The sequence below is a fragment of the Anser anser genome (assembly GCF_964211835.1).
Source record: "Anser anser genome assembly, chromosome: 3".
NCBI lineage: Eukaryota > Metazoa > Chordata > Aves > Anseriformes > Anatidae > Anser > Anser anser.
Window position 1 is genome coordinate 11,461,670 of NC_139722.1, and position 12,352 is coordinate 11,474,021.

At 36.9% G+C, this 12,352-nt stretch overlaps 1 long non-coding RNA gene across 6 annotated transcripts in view; it reads right to left on the minus strand.

Moving 5' to 3' along the window:
• Positions 1 to 663: 663 nt before the first annotated feature.
• The window catches only part of LOC310897804, a 48,118-nt gene continuing 36,429 nt past the window's right edge, over positions 664 to 12,352 (minus strand). For 3 of the 6 annotated variants that reach the window (XR_014582597.1, XR_014582599.1, XR_014582600.1), the window contains 3 exons: positions 9,273 to 9,314; positions 9,046 to 9,174; positions 664 to 7,559 (listed from right to left, as the gene is read on the minus strand). This is a non-coding gene — a long non-coding RNA (uncharacterized lncRNA). Of the gene's footprint in view, positions 7,560 to 8,044; positions 8,181 to 9,045; positions 9,175 to 9,272; positions 9,315 to 12,352 lie in introns of all 6 variants that reach the window. The other 3 variants (XR_014582595.1, XR_014582596.1, XR_014582598.1) reach the window with 3 other exon arrangements.

Genomic DNA, 12,352 nt, shown 5'->3' on the forward strand with positions numbered 1-12,352 from the left:
TATTTATTTGTTTATTTAGTGTGTGTGTGTGCGTGTGTGTGTGTGTGTGTGCGTGTGTGTGTGTGTGTGAAGAGTGAAAGGTGTTAAATTTCACATTGTGCCTTTGATCCCTGGTCTTACCAAAAATTATCTTGTTATTTTTTGCTTTACATAAAGTGTGGTCCCTTGGTAATGAATGATAATGTGAGAATCCCAGTTTGATTTAAAATAAAGTAACTTTTTAGATATTCTGATGGCACAGAAAGTTTTGACTAGATAACCTGCATGCATTGTGGTGGCTCAGAAACTAGGAGGCAAAGCAAAAGTACTCCCAGTGTATTAATTTATTTACTTACATCTTGTTTTTCTACAACTCATAGTTTCTGTGGGACTTTCTTATACTGTCCTGATCTGTCAGTTTGTTAGTTTTTTGTTTCAGATTTTTATCATCATGGCAGTGAACCAAATAACCTTATATTATTAATTTTTGTTGCTGTTTTTGTTGTTAGTATAAAGCATTACACAGTATTTCACTCGCAAAGAATACCTATGAAGAGACAAATCATGCTTCCTCACATTTATTGCTAACCATTCAGAGATAATTCTGCAAAATATTTCCGAAATATTTTTTTTTTGAGATGAAAGAAATTATGTACTTGGTTGAAAGTTCAGTTAATTGGAGGTGTAGTGAGAACAGAAATTCTAGTTGTACCAGAATATTTTTACAAGGTGCTTCATCCAATGGTGTCCTAGCTTGTATCAGCAACAGCATCAGCCAGCAGGACCAGGAAGGTCCTGCTGTACTCTGCTCTGGTGAGGCCGCACCTCGAGTACTGTGTTCAGTTTTGGGCCCCTCACTGCAAGAAGGACACCGAAGCCCTGGAGTGTGCCCAGAGATGGGCAACAAAGCTGGTGAAGGGCCTTGGACACAAGTCCTATGGGGAGCAGCTGAGGGAACTGGGGTTGTTTGGTCTGTAGAAGAGGAGGCTAAGGGGAGATCTTATTTCTCCTTATTGCCTGGGAGCTGGGGGTTGGCCTCTTCTAGCAAATAACTAGTGATAGGACAACAGAGAATGTCCTCAAGTTGCACCAGGGGAGATTCAGGTTGGGAATTAGGAGAAATTTATTCTCAGAGAGAGTGGTTATGCATTGGAATGGGTTGACCGGGGTGGTAGCAGAGTCACTGTCCCTGGGGGTATTTAAGGAAAGGTTGGACATGATGCTTTGGGACATGGCTTAGTGGGTGGTATTGGTGGTAGGGGAATGGTTGGACCAGATGATCTTGAAGGTCTTTTCCAACCTTAATGATTCTATGATTCATTTCCACCATGAATGCAGCTCAATCTCTGGAAGCTGCAGCAAATTATGCACCTGCTTCCAGTTACTTGCAATGGAATTAACCTTAATGCTATCTCTTATTGTCTCATGAGAACAAGGGAGGAAAAAAAAAAAAAAAAAAGAGGAGAGAGAGAGAAAAGAAAAGGAGGCAAATGTTCAGAGGGGTGAGAAGGTCTGTTAAACTGCCTTTACAGTTGCAGTTTGTGTGCCTGAGACTTTATTTTATGAGTTCTTAGCAAAGCGCGGTAAAGCAGAGAGTAAGATAACTCACAATGTAGTGGTGCCTCAGGGACAAACTTATCAAGCTTCCACAATCAATTTGTTATTATTCTTGCCTTCATGGATATTTATTTTAAACTCTTAAGACCTCTTTTGTCCTTCTTTCTTTCTGAACAAGGAATGCTTCCACTTTAAGCCCTGAACTTGTCTTAAAGTGCCATAATAACTGAACTGCAGTGTACATTTTCACAGTATTACAGATCACTGTTGTTTATGTTTAATTATGTACTTTAAACTGCTGTGAACTGCCTGAAGCAACTTGCAACAACCAGTCTAGAAAAGTCATTATTAAATATCTTTCCTCATTATATTTGATACAAAGGCCATGAATAATGACTTATCCTAGATTTCAGTAACCAATCGCCATAATATTTACTGGCAATGAGTTCGTGAAACTTGTTGCTATAGTAACTCAATCTTGGGCTTCATCCAGGTCCCAGAGGAGGTATCCATTATCTCAAAAGCCACTGCTGGAACAAGCATATGCATTTGCAGTCTTGGAAGAGAGGGGCCAGAGATTGCACAGGCTGTTTCTAAACTACTGTCTCACCCACTCGGGTCACATGAGACTAGTAGTAAGCAGTGCAAAAAAGGCTGCATTGCCCCATAATTAGCATGTGTTGGAAAACTTTTCTTTCCTCTGCACCCTCTAAGAAGATACAGATTTCTCACTGCTCCTGCCAGAGAACAGACCAACCAAGAAAACAAGAACCTGCCTTCAAAACTCAAACAGAGGAGAGATATTCCAAACACAACATACTTTTGACTCTTTTCTTCACTCACTCTCAAAACTACTGTGTGATATTATTTTATTGATTCTTTAATAATAAATTAGACAAAAATGCAACTATTATTTTCCTCAGAAGATTTTACTTTTAAGCTTCCCTTAAAAGTAGAACTTAAGCAATTCTTTCTTCCCCTATATGCCAAACTTGGGCAAAGATTTCCAGGTGCACTTGTAGATCTGTCAATGGTCTTCTGCAGACATGTGAGCAGCCACTTGCTCCATTTCTAGACAAAGCCAGGTCCTGCAGGAGTGGCTGGTTGGAAGCACAACCCCGGGGATGCTGGAACTGAGTTCTCTATCCCTGAACCTTTCCTCCAGCAGGCCTGCGTGGACTCAGTGATCATCTGAACTGTTTCTGTGCAGGCATCCTGAGGTGGGTAATAAGGAAGATGCTATTTCAGTTTTTCCATGTAAAAAATAAATTACTTGTTATTTTAGCAAAATGCCATTTTCCCCAAGGGACATGTTGATTTTATGAAGTGGGACTTTCCAACAGAAAGATTGATTGACCGGCTGACTGACTGATTCCCAGATTTACAGGGCTAAATGAGAAAAAAAGGGCATTGCATTTCAGCTGTGGACTGCCAAACAGACTGTGTTTCTAAGGGACCTAATTCCCAAATTTCACCCACATAAATGTGGTTTCATTCCACTTTTTACTTCTTCTTTTCACCCTGCTGGTGATTGCATGAAGATACACCATTCAAATTGGGAATTCATGAGAGGTAAGCACTGTTGTCTATACTACAAAATTGGACAATAAAAGACCATTTTCCTTCTTATTTTTTGTTCTTGTAGGACATTCACCCTCTCCAACCTCGTATGAAAGTACTTCAGGTTATCTCGATTTTTGAATACTGTTGTCCTACATTTGTAACATGATGTGGTATAAGTATTAGTGTGATCCCAAGTTTCTAACCTGATATAATTTGGAAGATTTGAACTGTGTTTGAAAAGTTCTTCTCCTGGACAAGTGTTTGCTCTGGTTCCCTAGCTATAGCCTAAACTTGGCTTCAAAGTGAGAGAACTGACCTGAGTAGTGCAAATTGGAGATTGCCAATTTACCCTGAAGACACTAAGAACAATTTGCAGTTAGTTTAGAGTGACAAGTTTAACATTCACTTATCAAGTACAGCAATTTATTTTTACAATGTTGCAAAATGGCTTGGACCCAACTAATTTCACTCCGAGGAACAAACACTGCCACAGCCAGAAGGCACAAAATGTGCAACAATAATCCTTAAGGCAACACACTGTAATTTGCCTTCTTCTGTTTAATGCCATGTCAAACAGAAGGATTTCTACACATTTCAGATGGTGACTGCGTTGCCTTCCCTTGGTTTGAGTTTAAAAAAAAAATTGATTTACTTCAGAGAGCAGTGATAGATGAAGGATATGACATGCACTGAGCATGCCTAGTTCCTTGCTCATGCCAAAAAAATCCCAGAAGGATAAATCTCGTTTCCTGCCTTACTTCACAGAATTTAACTTTTTAAACAAGTCATGTTCTGTGGTTTGGATTCTGTGTTTATATCAGGGTTTGTTTCCAGGCTCATGGACAATAATAGTACATTGGTCTGAAAAATTTGAACATTTTCATGTGGAGAGAAATCCTGGTGTTCTAACCTCAATTTCAGTCTTATTATTTGCATTAATTCTTATAAAACAGCCCTTACAGATAAGTTGCAATAAAAGCTGATATTTTCCAGGTATAAGCTGGAAAATATGTGAACTTGAGCTTTCATTTAAGTCAAACTTATTTCCATGATTTCAAGCTGTACCTATACATTCATACTGTAAACTTTATTTATTTTAGCAAATATGGAGCTGGAAATTAAGACTTAATTTTAAAAATATGTTCTGTGTTTAAACTGACTTGTACATTTAGACACACACACACACACACAAAGCCTTTGTGATCTAGTGATTATAGCTGGATTCCAGTCCAATTGGAAGCAGAACATGAATTATATTGAACCTGTTAACCCCCTAGTATTTAAAAGATTGTAAGAATATATATACACACATACACATATATATATATATATATCTGGAATTTCATTAATAGCAGCAGCCTTAAAAAATGCAAATAAATAAAATAAAAATAAAAGACACTTCCACATGATTTAATTATATCCTTCAAGAACATTCAGTTTTATCCAAACATCTAACATGTACAAATTTGTGCAGGTATGTGAATATAATATATACATATATGTATAAACATACACACAAAGACAGAGAAACCAATCATAGAATCATGGAATGGCTTGGGTTGGAAGGGATCTTAAAGATCTTCTAACTCTAACCCCCCTGCCATAGCCAGGGATGCTACCCACATATCAGGTTGACCAAGGCCCCATCCAGCCTGGCCTAGACCACCTCCAGGGATGGGGCATCCACAATTTCTCTGGGCAACCTGTGCGAGTGCCTCACTACCCCAGTGAAGAATTTCCTCCTAATGTCTAGTCTAAATCTATCCTCTTTTAATTTAAGACCATTCCCCCTTGTCCTATCATTATCTACCCAAGTAAAGAGTCCTTCTCCATCTTTTTTATAAGACCCCTTTAAGTATTGAAAAGTTCTGTAGTGACATCCAAATATAAGCAGTCCTCTCTAGGAAAACCACGATCTTTGCTTCATCTGGTCCCTTTGTTGATTACTGTACTTTGCTGCCTTGTTTCTCTCTTTGCCTGTAGGTCTTCATAACTCCACATAAAAATGCACTTTTTTTCTATACGTGCGACAGGTCACTTTAAACTACTGTAATACAGAGAGGGCTCTTTTTTTTTCATTAAGTTCCCTAAGAACATCAATTGCTTGTTCATGAAGATTACCATAAGCTACCAACCCCATCTGAAATATTTCATCAGGTCTCTCTTCCACCTTCTGTGGGAGGCCTGCCTCTATCAGTGTCTTGTAGCGTTCTGTGTGAGTTACACTGGAAGTGTCCATTGGTTCTTCCTCTTCTTTTAATTGCACCGCTTTACCATTCACCTGATTATCCATTTTATTTTGCTGCTTGAGCCTGTGGCTGCCTGCCCTGCTGCAAGGTCTCTTCCCCTGGAGCCCTCGCTTCCTTACGCAGAGCACCCTACTCCGTGCTAGGAGGCCCCACTATTGCCCCTGAAGCCCCCCAGGGACCAAGCTAGGATCAAACTTTAGGCTTAACATTGAAATTTTACTAATGCTCCAAATCTTCTCTACTATAAGTATCTAAAACTTCATTCATATATGCAAGAGCCATTCTGCTCATTAGACTAATGATATTCTGGAAAAAAAATGAGGTATTCACTACAGGAAAACAAAAAGTGAAATAAAAGTAAATGAAAAGTAGCATACTACATAACCTCTTCTAAGCTCAATGGAAACCTCATAAATTAGCTAGCTTCTGGTGGGATTGAGTTTGTCTGTCCCAGCTTTTTATTTAATCCTTTGCTACATCTACACTGTCTTGTTGCACACTTACATTCTGCATTTAATGTATTTAAAAAAATAATGATTTCTAACTACTTAACCCATACATCAGTAAGCATAACATACACAGTAGCTATTCTTAGATAGATAGATAGCTGTGAAAATATATATGTGTATGTGTGTATTGGAATATAAATACGTATGTATGTATATATATGCAGATGCAAAATCAGCAAAAAAGTTTTTGTTTTATGCTCTGCCATAAGAAAAAAATATTAACAGTAGATAAAGAGAAGAGTTCCCTTTGGTGCTTGGCTAAAACATAAACAGAACAGCTGGTGTTTGTCCGAAGTGGCAGTTCTATGTGCTGCTGTTTGTTTCTACTGAATGATCTTCTTATCACTAACTATCCTATAAGCAACATTGCAAGTTTCGTCATGACAGTTTTTTATTTATTTTATTTTATTTTTATTTTATTTTATTTATTTTATTATTTTTCTCTTTGCTGTATGTGAATAATCTTGAAAATTTTAGGAAACAGTACTAAAATAAAAGTACATGCCAACTTAATTTAATATGACTCCTTTATTTTTCCATTTTCCATTTTTCCATTTTCGCAATACCTAGGGGACTTGTCCCCAGAGCCTCAGCCTTGTTTCTTGACACTCTAAATATATAGTAAATGTCAATCCCCACTTTTAATGTGAATACTCCTCATGTTCATAAACTTCAACTTTTCTGCTTTCCATGCAAGGATGCATGACCTTTATGAAGGAATTCAAAAAGGAGTTCAAAGAGGAATTCCTTCAAAGAGGGATTCCTTCAAAGCAACACAGACATCATTCATTCTTTGGCCCAAGGAGGAGTAACAAAAACAGCTGCTTACATAGTATTGCTGAGGAGGAGGGGTGGAAGAAAAGTGAAAGAGGAAAACTAACACGCTGTACTCTTTTTCCATGTGGTGCCATGTGGTCCTTGTTACACAAGACCAAGATATGTGCACCTTGGAAATAGTCCATATATGAATCAGGATGCTAATCAGCTGCTGCTCTAGTACATAAGGTCATAAAAACAGACATACCATCTCCAACACTGTCTGTAAGGGACACCTAAAGAATAGCAAAAACAGGGAAGTCTAAATGATACTTCCCCAAATACTGTCTCAGCTTTCAACTATTTTAGGGGATTTCCTAAGTTTGACATGATTTATCTAGTCAGTAATCCTCAGTGTTTTTTTTTTCCCATGCTCTTGTACAGTGCCCATTTCAAGCCACATAAGTTTTTGCATCTACAACATCATTTGGGAAGATGCTTCATAGGTCTACTGACCACTGCATAAGGAACAAGCTTACTTTGAAGCTTACTGCTTCTTTCTTCTTGGGATGTCCATGACACATCCTAGCAAGAGGTGCTGCACAGCACAATGCAAACCACTAATGAATTTCCAGCCATTAATTGTGGCTTTGTTCTTCTTACATAGACTAGAATATTTCTGGCATCCCATGTTCCTAAGGCTAAGAAAGAAAGGGTATATTTGGGTTTGAGGTACTGCATTGTCATGAGGCTAAGACAAGCTCAGGTTGCTGAATATCTGCAGTTTTGGATGCTTGCTGTCACATTGTAGCTCACTTTTCCAGCTGGATCTACATGTGCTTCCCCATTTAGATGGTTTGTTTGCTGTTTGAGGTGTGGACAGCTTTGTATGCACTTAGCACCCTGCACACAGAGACTGAAATTTGCCTGAGTAACCATGGCACTCCTGTAAATAAATAAAATAGATAACAGTCATTATTAGCATACAGTCACCTCTAAAACAAAACAGTCTCTATAAATGGATAGATTCCCTGTAATTGCTCTCCTGGGGCCTTAGCCTCTCCTTCATGATTGATCCAGGAACCTTGGCTATACACTCAAAACATGTTCTCAACCTGGTACCTCCTGCTGTGTTTCTATCTTGTTGCTTTAGCTTCTTTTATACCACCTACATATTTTACTACTGTTTTTATAATTTCTTTGCACCATAATTGAAACCTTAGCTACCCTCCTCTTTGTTCCATTGCCAGCAATCTTTGATAAGTGAGTACTTTTCTAGTTTTTTTTTTTCTTTTAAAGTAGTACTTTTAAATAATTAATGGAGTTCTTGAAATACTTTATCAATTAATTATTCTTGCTACATTGGTGCTTCCTAGATGTTTTTCCTTTGGCTCATCTCCTAGAGAACATGAGTTGCGTTGCAGTGTTTACCTGAAGAACAGGTATCTCCTGAAGGGCTGCCTGGTTTTATGTGAATTCCTTTGTTCGCATGCCCTGCTGATATACTGAGGAAGGTTTCTGAAGTATGTTTCTCAGATAAACTCAGGGATTATGCCCCAGGAATGCACTATAGGGCAGATAAAACTATCATGAGAAAAGGAACATTTCAGGTACTTGTGAAATTTATTTTTTTAACTGGACCAAGATTATCTTTACAGCTGCATCTGCAGGAATTTATCAGCCTCCTTACAACCTTCCTCCCTATGTACTTAGCTTCCCCATGCAAAGCCACGTCACTTATCACTGAGGTGTACTCTCCTTCAGCTGCAGGATTATGAGCCTCTCCTTGAAAGCTATAAGGAATTTCTTCTATTTCACCAAAACTGTGAAACTTGTCCAAACATAGGCAGCTGCAGTTCTTGTGCCAGTAAGAATGACAATGAAGGAAAAGGTATTTTATATATATATATATATAATATATATACTGCAATTCTCTATCTACTTAACGTACTTTCTGGTGAGATTCAATCTAGATATACAATTTACATTGCATTTTTAACCACTGTGTAACCTCCACACTAGTAAATTAACTAGGATTAGGGGATATTTCCAGCCACTCAGAATTCAGCAGCTACACTGTTAAATTCTCTCTGATCATCGTTATTTTATTTTATTTTTTAAATTTTTCTTGTTTCCCCACACGGTCAATCAACACATTCCTGAACAACTTCTGGCACAACTCAGGACTTAGTATGGACTCTTCCCGATGGTGTTTTAGTGGGCAAAGTAGTTTAATAGCATGAATGGAACCAGGTTTGGGCATTTGACTCTGAGGCCAAAGAGCAGTCCTTGGCATTCTTAATTTATTATTATAGTTGAAGTTCTCAGGAAACAGTGCTTCTGAAATAACTTAAATTCCCTGCCTTGCCAGAGGAGACAGTTGTTTGATAAGTTCTTTGGAAAGCTTCTAAAGGAAGATATTTTTTGCCTACCTTAAGTATTTGAGTTCAGTTGCCATCTTCACTTACTGCTTCTGGGGTAGAATTCTGTCAATATGTGAGAACAGTACTGGTGTACTACTTCTGCAATGGCTTCCATCCAGAGAATCACAATCATTAGTACTGACAAATAATTATACTCATTAGAAGGAAGGAAACTGAAGCATAAAATAATCTGAAACTCCCTGAAAGGCACAGTTCCTGCCAGGGGCACAACTCACTCTTGCATAGGATGACTCAGTCTGTCTTCTCCCACTCAGGCACTGTGGTGAAGAAATCAGAAAAATTCAGATTTAGATTGCATAGAAAACAGAAAATATTTCTTTTGGATGGTCACTCTTTCTCCTTTAACTTCTACTTATGATGAAATGTGACAGGGCATGGATTAACAACTTGTTGAATCCAGTCATGCAATCAGAGAAAATGGAATTGAAAAGGGATTTTGAGAGGTCATATGGTACATTTCATTGCCCCAAGGCAGAATCAGCTCTGCTAAGGACATTGTGGACAGCTGTTAGAAAAACAGCTGTTTTTAAGACTTGTAATGATGGTAATTCTACACTCTCCTTAAGCAATGTGTTCCAGTCCTTCACTATCTCGACCATAGGATCGTTTTTCCTAACTCTTAACTTTAACTTTTGCAGCAATATAAGACCATTATTTCTTGTCCTATCCATTGACACACAGAAGAGATTTCTTCTTTGTAACAGTCTGTATTAGATTTGAATACAGTTAATATACTTCCTAACCTAATTTTCTCTTTTCTGGATTATGCAAATCCAGTGTTGTCATTTTTTTTTTTTTTTCTGAAATGGTCGTACTTTCTAGCTTTATGATGTGCTGATTCCTTTTGAATGTTCTGTTATACATGGGACTACAGAGACTGCTGGATGAGCTGTCTAAGCCTAGTAATCACATACTGCAAAGCAGAAGGAAGAGGACAGGACCACATCATTGGGGAAGAAACAGAAAGGTCCTTTCATAGCAGTATAAATTTAAATTAATTTAACCAGTCACGAGACTTAAATGAGGAAAAAAAGTGCTATCAGGAGCAACAGGAAATCTCAGGTTTTAATTTAAAAGAATAATAGATTGGGTTTTCACATACTTCCTTCCACATTACAATATACTAGTTAGTGTGAATATGTAGATCTGTCTTCTGTCAGGAAAAATCTTATTCCATTCTGGAGCTTTTCTTTGAACTTTACTGTCCATTCTCAATGCTACTTCAAACACTGATAAAAATGGATTCTTCTAGGTAATCCCCACAATCCTGAAGAGCTCAACACTGGAAGACCACACAGACTGACACATTATATGCGCCTTCAGCCTACTTCATTCTAAATTCGATATGTTTCAAGATGCCTACCTAAAACCTTGGTTAAAATTCTTTGCCTTTTTGTTTTTGAGATAAGATTTTAACAAGACTATAGATATATTATATATATAGTCTATATAATATATAATAGTCTCTCTATATATAGTCTATATATATAACATATATATATATTTTTTTTTTCTGGGAAAGTAGTTTATTCATAAAATTCAGAATTACTCTAGAGTGGGTTTCTTTTAGGTATCTCCAAATGCACAGTAAAACATACCTATGTTTATGTCCTCTAATGTTATTTTGTATATATCTAGAAAATTATAGGTAGAAATTGTGAGGTTTCACATTTTTAAAATGAGTATGTAAAATGGCTTGGAGCCAGAATCTTTGACTAAAAGCAAAAAATAAAGTGGACAAGGTCAACATTATCCAAATGTTTAAACTGTTAGTTTATTCCCTGATACACTTTTCACTCATGCTGAATGGAATGGAATGGAATGGAATGGAATGGAATGGAATGGAATAGAATAGAATAGAATAGAATAGAATAGAATAGAATAGAATAGAATAGAATAGAATAGAATAGAATAGAATAGAATAGAATAGAATAGAATAGTTCCAGTTGGAAGGGACCTATGAAGATCACTGAGTCCAACAGCTCTACCTGTTTGGCACATACCAAGGACCAGACTGTGTATGTGTGTCGGGGGGGTGTTGTAAGCAGCCACACTTTTATTAGTGTGGATGGGGTCAGACTGTGTTATCTGGCTCCCAGGCCGACAAATGCACCTAGATACTGTTTACCTTACTTCTGTATATATTTACCTAGTCATGGGTACCAAGCTGAGAGGATCAAGTAGCTTCCCAAAGTCTTCACTTTAAAAAACTTTCCTACAGAATAAGCTTTATAAATATGAAATATGAGGTTTAAACACAAATATTTCCATTAACTACATTTTGGGTCAGCATTAAATAAAATCATGGCAACGTTTCTCAGCTTCTTATTTTTCAGAGGAAAGTCGCTGCTAATACAGATTCTTAAGCCTTCTGTTAACTTTCTATTAAAACCAAATTTAAATTTAGGTTCGTATGCAATCCACTGTCAAGTATCTAAGGTCAATAAGGTTACTGTGGGACAGCTCTTTCAGTTGATGTTGTCTGTCTATAAAGTTATTCATTCACTTCAGCTTTGCAAAGCACTGCTTCTGTAGGCTTTTATATCTATCCTTTTCTGCATCTTTTCTGTATTTCAATTACTTCTTATCACAAGATTAGTAATAATTTTTATAGCCCATCTTATAGGGAGGCAGAACTTTCAGGCAAACATGGCTTCTGGAGTCATAAAGCATAATATGCAGAAATCCTACAGCTTAACTAATCAGTCAATCAATATTTAGGACTTCTGGTGAATCTCAGTATTTTGGGGCTATATTTCCTTCGTGCTTTCAACTTATTCCTTTTTAATGTACCACAACTTCTAGTAAATATAGGTAAAATAGAAGAGTTTATTAAAGAAGAAATTTGTTGGAACAACAGTTTGTTTATATCATTTGCAGTTCTGGCCTAAATACAATTCAGTATTAACAGTTTATAATTACTGTGTTAACATTTTCTGTTTCTAAAGTAAACTAAACGTTTAGGAAAGCTGCATTGCATCACATATTTATTGTCTATAATGAATCTGAGATTTTTATCTGACTGTGATACACTGGGTTTCTAATTTCTCCATTCCTGTAAGTATAGCATTTCTGTGAAGTTCCATTGATTATCCCTCACGTATCTTTTAAAAAAATAATGTCTGAGAGTATTGTATTAATTTATTTATTTTTTATTTAATGTTGCACAAACAGATGAGTATGCTCAGATTACTGTAGTGTTCACAAAATGAAGTCATTGGATATACCAGGATTAATTTATTTTTTTTTAAGTTCACTCCACACAGCAGAGATGGTTAAAAAAAAAAAAAAAAAA